Here is a 10,231-nt window from a genome sequence, read left to right as displayed (position 1 = left end):
TCGTATTGAAAGGCAGAACAGACTCAAGAGGCAAATGGCCACCTCATGCTCCTAGTTCCTAAGGTCTTAAGGTCAATCAGAGGGGCCATAAAGACGCCTAGTGGGAAGGAGAAATGTTGGCTTATGCATTTAGACGTTCTTTTTCAGTTAATTATTTCTTTCATGGATTGCAAATAACGCTAGACCAGCATTTGTTGCCCATCGCTAATTGCTCTTGAGAAGGTGGTAGTGAGCTGCCTTCTTGAGCCGCTGCAGTCCGCGTGGCATTAGGAAGTGCTGTTAGGAAGTGAGTTCCAAGATTTTGACCCAGCGACAGTGAAGGGACGGTGATATATTTCCAAGTCAGGATGGCGAGTGGCTTGGAGGGGAACTTCCAGGTGGTGGTGTTCCCATGTGTCTGCTCTCCTTATCCTTCGAGGTGGCAAAGGTCATGGGTTTGGAAGGTGCTGTCAAAGGAGCTTTGGTGAGCTGCTGCAGTGCATCTTGTAGATGGTACACACTGCTGCCACTGTGTGTCGGTGGTGGAGGGAGTAAATATTGAAGGTGGTGGATGGGGTGCCGATCAAGCGGGCTGCTTTGTCCTGGATGGTGTTGAGCTTCTTGAGTATTTTTGAGGATAAACGCGCCCAGGTCAGTGCATCAGGAGCTGTGGAGACTGAATTTGGTCCTTATTGCCTTTGATTTCTGAGAAAAATATTGGAGCAAGATCCCACAACAGCAATGTGTCATTGGCCAGATAGTCTGTTTTACTTATACTGGTTGAAAGATAAATATTGGCCCGGATGCTGTGGATAATCCCCTAGTATGTTCTTCAAGATAGAACTATGGGATCTTTCACATCCCCCTGAGAGAGCAGGCAGGGCTTCAGTTTAACATCACTTCCAAAGAATGGCACTTTTGAAAGTGCTTTGGGAGTAACAGCCTAGATTATGTGCATAAGTCAGTCTTGAGACCATAAGCTTCTCATTCAGGAGTAGGAGTGTTACCAGCTGACCCAGGTAGGGTGGTAGTCATATTTTGCTGATTAATCAAATTTGAAATCCATATTGTAATATGGAGATGCTTAGAAAATCATTGCACCTTTTACAAACTTTCAGAGCAGTTCAGCGTTTAATGTTTCCTTCAGGCTGGTAGATTGGTTTTGGAATTGCAGAGCCTTCATTTCGGGATGATGTAAACTGTGCTACATTGCTGCAGGAATGGATTTTAACTGCATGTTTGTGTTGGAGTTGGTCCACGTGAAGTTTTTGCTAATTTGTCATTCTCTTCATTGCTGTCCCGCTCAACATGCCAACTCCTGAGTGAGCTTTTGAATTATGTTCAAAAAGACTGGTCTGATGTATACTGAGTGATGAGCCAAATGCCTAATTACTAGTATATCTTAATAGTATACTGATAGGAGTGTACAACAGTGGAGACCTTGATTATATATTCACAGGAATTATAAGGAGTAAAGAATGAACTAGTATTATACCCCATCATTCATATCCTCAAAATGTAGCAAAGTTCTCTGCACACAGCTACCTACTTTTGATCTCTTCTCATTGTTGCTATGAGGCCAAAATGAGCATAGCATAGACCCATAAATATTAATGAGTTAAGTGACTACTTAATCTAAATTTACCCTTATGTTGATTGAGGGGTAAATGTTAAACAGAAGAACATAATAAATCAGGGCAGGAGTAGGTCATATGGTCCTTCAAGCTTGCTCCACCATCCAATAGGATCATGGCTAATCTTCAACCACAACTTGATCTTCCTGCATTATTGTCCTATTCCTTGATTCTCTTAGAATCCAAAAAATCTATCGATCTTGGTATTGATTCTTCTCAACAATTAACCATCCATAACCCTTTGGGGTAGAGAATTCCAAAAACTCACAAACCTCTGGGTGAAGAAATTTCTCGTCATCTTGGTTCTAAGTGGCTTCCCCCTTATTTTGAAATTATGCTCCCTGGTTCTAGACTCCCCAACCAGGGGAAACATCTTACCTGCATCTCCCCTGCCTATTCCTTTAAGTATTTTGTAGGTTTTGATGAGATCACCTCTCATTCTTCCAAACTCTAGAGAACACAGGCCCAGTTTCCCCAAACTCTCTTCACAAGATGGTCCCGCCATCCCCGGAACAAGTCTGGAGAACCTTCATTGCACTCTCTCTATGACAATAATATCCTTTCTAAGGTAAGGGGATCAAAGCTGCACATAGTACTCCAGGCTCAGGCTAACCAAGGTTCTATACAATTGAAGCAAGACTTCACTACTCCTGTACTCAAATCCTCTTGTGATAAAGGCTAACATTCCATTAGCCATCCTAATTACCTGCTGCACCTGCGTGTTAGCTTTCAGTGACTTATAGACAAGGGCACCCAGGTCCCTTTGTACATCTCCACTTTCTAATCTCTTACCATTGAAGAAATACACTGCACATCTGTTCCTGCTACCAAAGTGGAAAACCTCACATTTTTCCACATTATATTCCATCTGCCATGTTTCTGCCCACTCATTAAGCCTGTCTAAATCCTCTTGTAGCCGCTTTGCATCTTTGCACAACATACATTCCCGCCTAGCTTTGTGTCACCCGTGAACTTGGAAATATTACATTTGGTCCCCACATCCAAATCATTGATCTATATTGTGAACAGCTGGGGCCCAAGTACTGATCCCTGTGGTACCCAGCTGGTCATAGCCTGCCAATGTTAAGATGACCTGTTTATTCTTACTCTCTGTTTTCTGCCTTTTAGCCGATCTTTAATCCATGCCAGTATATTGCCTCCTTTCCCATGTGCTTTTATTTTGCTAATCAACCTCCTGTGGGGAACTTTATCAAAAGCCTTCTGAAAATCCAAGTATACAATTTCCATTGACTCTCCTTTATCAATTTTGTTAGTAACATCCTCAAAAAATTCCAACAAGTTTGTCAAACATGATTTCCCATTCGCAAATCCATGCTGACTATGCCCAATCAGATCATGATTATCCAAATATCCATTTATCACACCCTTTAGAATAGATTCTAGCATTTTCCCTACTGATGATGTAAGGCTAACAAGCCTGTAGTTCCCTATTTTCTCTCTCCCTCCCTTCTTAAATAGTGGGGTGACATTAGCTACCTTCCAATCTGCAGCAACCATCCCAGAATCTATAGAATTTTGGAAGATGGCCACCAATGCACCCACTATCTCCATAGCAACCCCTTTCAACACTCTGGGATGTAGAATATCAGGTCCTGGGGACTTATCAACTTTCAGTCCCATTAATTTCTCCAACACAACGTTCTTACAAATGCTAATTTCCTCAATTCCTAATTTTCCATCGTCCCTGGGATGTCTAATTCTGGGAGATTCCTTGCATCTTCCTCAGTGAAGACAGATGCAAAGTAATCATTTAGCTTCTCTGCCATTTCTCTGTTTCCCATTGCCTGACTCTGACTGTAATGGATTCACATTTTTCTTAGCCTTTATTTCCTTTTTACGTACCTATAGAAGCTTTTACAGTCCATTTTTATGTTTTTTTGCTAGTTTACGTTCCTATTCTATCTCCCTTTATCAGTTTCTTGGCCGTCCTTTGTTGTTTTCTAAAATGCTCCTAGTCCTCAGGTTTGCTACTATTTCTGGCAACTTTATAGACCTATATAATCTTTAACTTCCTTTGTTAGCCACTGTTGACTGACTTTCCTTTTTGGGTTTTTGTGCCTTGAAGGAATGTTTCATTGCTGTAAATGATGTAATAATTCTTTGAAGACTATCCATTGCCTATGTATAGTTATACCTTTTAAAGTATTTTCCCAATCTGCTTCCGCCAATTTGTCTCTCAAACCTTCATAGTTTCCTTTGTTCAAACTTAACTCCCTGGCTTCAGATTGAACTACCTCACTTTAAAACATAATATAAAACTCTATCATATTATGGTCACTCATCCCTAAATGTTTTTTTGTAACAAGGTTATTAATTAGCCCTTTCTTGTTACATAATACTAGATCTAAAATAGCTCTAGTCGGTTCCTCAGTATCCTGCTCTACAAAACTATCCCTAACACACCCTCCAGGAACTCGCACCTCACAGCATTGGTGCTCATTAGGTTTACCCAGTCAATATGCAGGGAGGAGTAGACTACTGTTTAAAAATAAGGGGTTGCCCATTTAAAATGGAGATGAGGCAAATTTTTTTCTCTCAGAGGGTCATGAGTCTTTGGAACTCTCTTCCTGAAAAGGCGGTGGAAGCAGAATCTTTGAATATTTTTAAGGCAGAGGTGGATAGATTCTTGGTAAGTAAGGGGGTGATAGGTTATCAGGGGTAGGTGGGATGCAGGTTTGAGGTTACTATCAGATCAGCCATGACCTTATTAAATGGTGCAGCAGGCTCAAGGGGCTGAATGGCCTAATCATGCTCCTTGTTCATATATTGTATGTACTGCACTTTTGGGCCCATTGAAAGGGCATCTTACTAATTTCCGCTTCAGGACATGGACAGCTGAGACATGTTAGGAAGACTCAAATGCCAACGGAAGGATTTGGGCACCTTAACTCAACGTGTACATTCCTGCTAGAATCCCTTAGGGCTTGGGGCCAAATGTAGAGTGGCTATGACTGACCATTTGTCCCTTTCATAGGAATGTGTAAAGGCCAGAATGATCCAACTATAAAGGGGCCTTGGCTAAAGTACATAGACAACATGCTCCAAAGGCCCCTACACATTGCATCTGAGAGGTTCAGGCTTCACACAGCTCAACGATTACAATCATTACGTTAGTGCAAGGCTGATCTTTAGTCTACTCCAAAGGGCGCAGCCTGACAGTGTCCTGACTGAGGCTCTTAGCGCCTGGCTGTACTCATCCAGATCCAACCCTGTTTGGAGGGGGAGGGGACGGGGGATGGTGGTGGAGGTGGGGGGGTGTTGGGGTTGGGTGTGTTGGGGTGGGTTGGGTTGGGGTAGGGATGGGGTGGGTGTAGGGTGGGGGTAAGGTGGGGGGTGGGTTGCGGTGGGTTGGGGGGGTGGGGTTGGGGTGGGTTGGAGTTGGGGTGGGGTGGGTGGGGGGTTGGGTGTAGGGTGGGGGTGGTGGGTTGGGGTGGTTTGGGGGGGGGTGGGTTGAGGTGGTTTGGGGGGGGTGGGCTGGGGGTGGGAGGGATGGGGTGGGGGGGTGTGTGGGTAGAGGGGGTGGGTGGGTTGGGTCAGCTACCAGTGATCTTGAAGGCTGTGCTACAGCTGCAAGGGAGGATCTGGAGCTGGAACGTCTGGAATGAGGGGAGCCTAGGGACTTCACAATGACTCCCTAGCTTGACGATGGAAGGTGATCGTTACAGGTTAAGGTTCAATTATGTCTCTGAACTATTTTTCCACAGACACAGGGCGGAATGCAGAATGGATGGAGCAAGTAACGCTGCCCTCTTCATGGCTTTCATGCAATCGAGGAGGAGAAGAAGGGCCCGTTGGCATCTGGCAGGTCAAAGGGAAGAGCCTCGCCCTGAGGAACTGGGCCAGTGAGGGCCCATGGAGACCCAGAAGCTGAGGACGAGAGCCCAATTCCACGGAGGCATTTGGCATGACCCAGGGTGAAGTGAAGACGCCTCTCATACATGCAGATGAGTGAGAGACTGTGCTATAGACACCTTCATTTGTCAAGGGATATGATGGCTCACATTTACTACATTCTTCAGGAGGATCTGATACTGCATGGTCCAGGAGGCCAAACATTGCCAGTGGCTCTAAAGGTGACCGCCACTCTCAATATTTTTGCAAGTGGCTGAGTCCAGGCTCCATTGGGGACCTCTGTGGAATATCACAATCCTCCACTCGTAAATGCTTCTGAGAGGTTACTGACGGCCTCTTCAGTAAGACACACAATTACGTCCAGTTCTCCCTGGATGAAGCCAGCCAGGCTGCCGGAGCAGTGGGATTTGCAGCGATCATCCTTCCCAGGTGCAGGGCGCCATCAACTGCAGGATATGGTTTTACGAGTTCCCTGGCAGCAGCCACAACAATTCACCAATAGAAAAGGTTTCCACTCTCTCAGTGTGCAGCTGATCTGTGATCATCACAAGCAGATTATGCAGGTCCGCCCGGGAGCTCGCCCAACTCTTACATCTTGAGTGACTCGCAGGTGCCACAGATCCTCGAGGCCCCTCAGTACACTCAGGGTTGGCTCAGCTGTGGCAAAGTCTACCCACAAAAAACGTGGCTAATGACGTCCAGCGGCCACAGAGAGCTTCAGAGGAGAGGAACAATGCGGCTCATTCTGCAACACGCTCCTTGATTGAGCAGACCATTGGCATGTTGAAGATGCATTTCCGATGTCTGGACCAGTCAGGCGGCACTCTCCAATACTCTCCCCAGAGGCTGTCCCACATCACCACGGTTTGCTGTGCTCTACACAACCTGGCGCTCCAAAGCCACATGGAGAGGTGGAGGAGTCGCACGTCTCCTCCGATGAGGGATGAGCTTGAAGAGGGCGAGGATGTTGAGGCCTCAGAGGAAGAACCATAGCAGGGGCCAGACACGGTGGGCGTGCCTGTGACTCCTTATAACCACCACGAGTGGCTAATGTCCCCTAGTATTACTTAAACTGTAAGGCACAATCAAGCCTGACAGACATTACATGGAGGCCTTTGAGAAATGCACCTAGTTAGATTGACTCCAATGTGCGTCCACATTGACCAGACTTCAGTGCAGCAGCATCAGGAGAATAAACCAAACTGCAAAATCCATACTCATGAGGCTGCATGATATGATCCTCTGACACAAGTCTGAGAAATGCATTGCTCGACCCCCACAACGTTGATAGAGGAAGAGGCTTTGGTCATATCACTGCTGTGGACAGGAAGGTGACTCTCTGTGCTGAGATTGTGAGAGCCGCTACGGTGGGAGATAAGTGAGGGGTGGGGTGGTCACCTGTAACACTCGGATGACCTCAGGGCATTGCATCAGATAGAAGAGCCATTCACGAGATGAGACTTTCAGAAAAGCAAAATATATTTACAGATGTGCAAAGTATATACAGTGACTGAACACCCATGCCATCATTGTGCTTTCAGTACTTCTTAATTTTCCTAAACCTACCGCTACGTCTAGGTGCATCCCCGACATCCGCAGTGGAGGTGGAGGCAGCCTGCTGACTGCTACGCCCTATTGTCTGAGATGACCTTGGCGGGCATCCTCTGGAGGCCTGAGGCCTGGAGGGCCCCAGCCTGCTTTGGATCTCTTGTTGCGGGGCAGGTGCACACTCCTCGGCCTGAGCATCTGGAGTTGCTCAGGTAACAGGCAGAGGGGATTTGGGGGGTGCTGGACAGCCCTGGGGAGTCCTGGGTGGATTGCCCTGGGTGGATTGCCCTGGGTGTCCGGCTGACGCTTCTCCTCCCTGTAAATGCCAAAGGGCCCCTCTCTGACTCCTTGAGGAGAAGGGTTTCCTGGAAGGAGATCGAGGTGCCCCGCCACTGTCTCGCGTAGCCACTGATGGATCCCACTCATGGCTAGAGCAATGGTGTGCGGGTCCAAGCGCATATCTGCACAAACTGCTGGACCAAGGTCTCTGTGGCAGATGCCACTCGTCCAATGGTGACCTCAATGCGCTGTCATGTCAGTGCCATGATATAAGACAGAATGTGGACAGACTCCTCCATCCTCCATTCTAATCTGCTGACAGCCTCTGACTACCCTGCCTGCTGTTCCCCTGCCTGTCCTAGGAGCTTCAGCCTATCTTTGAGGGCCGATTCCAGAGGCTTGTTATTAGACTCGGACTCAGCAGGAGCCTGGCCTCCAGCAATCCTCCGAGTGTCGGTGACCATGGCTGTCACTGCCTCCGCCTGCTGTGAACCTATTTCTGTGCCGTGCTCACCCGAGCCTGCACTAAAACGAGGTCCCACCGAGGTGTGTGTCTCTGCGCTGGTGGAGGTTGCAGCTGAACGCAGTGAAGGGTCTTCTTTGGATGCATTCTCGGGATCCACATCCGAGGTGGTCTAGGACAGAGGTAAGAATGAATGACCATAGTCAACTGCTATTGTATCATGGTGGTCTGGACCCCAGAAATACCAACCCTGCAGTCATGTGACTGAAACTAACTTTCAGGGACTGCAGTATAATAAAACCTGAAGAAAGCAAATCTGTGTGTGTGTGTTTGTGTGTGTGTGTGTGTGTGTGTGTGTGTGTGTGTGTGTGTGTGTGTGTAATATTTGGAACAGCTGAATCATCATAGCTGAAATTTTATAATATAGCCAAACTGCTGTACTTGTTCCAGCTTCCAAGTTTACCTGAGAACCAACTTCCTGGCTATTCATCTACAAGAGGCTTCACCGCTTCATGAGAATCCTTTGTTCCTAAAAGATCGTCTCTCCAACTAAAGCATCAACTCAACTAAGAAAACTCCAGGCCTTCATCAATATAACGATCAAGTTATAAATTCCATTTTCGTAATTGTAGCTTTAACTTCATCTGTACCTAACCTGTGTGTGCGTGCGTGACACAGTGTGACTGAGACAAGTGATTGAGATGTTGTGTCCAAACATTTGAGGTAAGTGTGTGATAATAAATAACCTTCTTTATTTTAAAAAAATTACCAAAAAGCCTTCTGCTGGAACTTATTTGAAATGAAGAAATGTTACTCTTAGTTGTTTGGTAGTACAGAACTTGATTATTGCTAAAAAAAAGACATTGCGTCAAAGCTTTTCATCTTGCACTCATCAGGACAAACACAAGAATGCCAATGTCAGGGGAAGCAACAACTTTATACTGTATGAGAAGAGTGTGCTGATTGGTTGGCAAGTGGACTCTGATTGGTAGAGGCATTGCCATTGGGAATGCACTAGGTAACGATGACTGACAGTTAACTGCCAAGCATTTTTTGAAATTTAAACCAGACAGCTTAACCCTGATTGGTCAAGGCATTGCCCTGAGGAATGGACCAGCGAATGGCTGTCACTTATTTCATTTAGCTGAAATGGGCACACTATGTGTACATGTTCTTTCTGTCTGCAAAGAACAGGACCCCTGTGTACTAATCCAGTACATACAAATATCACTCTGATACACACAAACACCCTGATTATTGACTGAAAGGGGCCACACATCCCTTGTCAGTGACAGGCAGTGGAAATCTAGAACTCTCTCTGGAACAAAGTTATTGGGGAGACGAGGGGTTGGCGAAAGTGGGAGAGAGGATTCAACTGAAAATTTCAAAGCTAATATTGTGGTACTTCCGTTCGGCAAGGGAATTAAGGAGCATGGAAGGTAGGTGAATGGAGTTAAGCTACAGGTTAGAGGGGCTGAATGGCCTCTTCCTGCTCCCATGATTCAAGGTTCTCTCTGAGACAGCATTTCCCAAGCAATATTCTGCTTTGCAGTGTAGCTCCTGTTACCCTGGAGAATGAGGCAACTGTTTTACGCCCACCTTGTGATGGTTCACCATTTAATCTGCCCTTTTTAGAGGGAGGAATGTCCGGCAGCTTTAGCAGAATTCTCTCTCTCTCTGCTCTCTTTCAAGCAGAACCATGGGTTATTTTGCACCCACTTGAACTGGCACAGCAGGCAGGGGTTTAATGTCCCATTCGGTCGATGGATGAGAAAGGAGAGAACTGGGGAGAAAAGGGTATGAAAAGAAAATCCGCTAGTCTTTTGCAATTATCTTATGAAATGTTTAAATCATGTGAAGGTTTGAATAAGGCGCGTTTGGGACACCATTCTATTGTACACTGAACAAGGCGTTTCCGAGATATCGGTTACCTGCCCCAAACGTGTGGAATCTGTAAATAATGTTGGGGTGGAGATCCCTCTTTTGGTTAGTTTTGGGCAGTTCTTACCTTAGCCACCAGATGGAGAAGTTCATAACCGTCGGGGACAAAGTGCGATCAGGTACGAGTTCATGTTAAATTAAACCAGTATCGGACTTGGCTGAAGCTTGTCACTTTCCCAGCAGCCCAGCTGATCCTTTTTTGTTTGCTCTTTTTGTGATCACTTATTCAGAGGCTGTGGGCGTCATCGGCAAGACCAGAATGTTTTTGCCCATCCCTAATTGCCCTCGATCAAGTGGCGGTGAGCCGCCTTCTTAAGCTGCAACTGAGTGCCCAGCTCGTCCATTTCTGAGGGCAGACAAGAGTCAACCACATTGCTGTGGGTCTGGAGTCACGTGTAGGCCAGACTGGGTACAGACAGCAGACTTCCTTCCCTAAAGGGAAACAGATGGGTTTTCTGTTTTAAAGAAATTGGTGGTTTCATGGTCATCTTTACAGATTTTAGTTTTTTATTTC

This window comes from Carcharodon carcharias, chromosome 17, assembly GCF_017639515.1.
Source record: "Carcharodon carcharias isolate sCarCar2 chromosome 17, sCarCar2.pri, whole genome shotgun sequence".
In the NCBI taxonomy this organism is placed as follows: Eukaryota; Metazoa; Chordata; class Chondrichthyes; order Lamniformes; family Lamnidae; genus Carcharodon; species Carcharodon carcharias.
Note: the sequence above shows the minus strand (reverse complement) of the source record.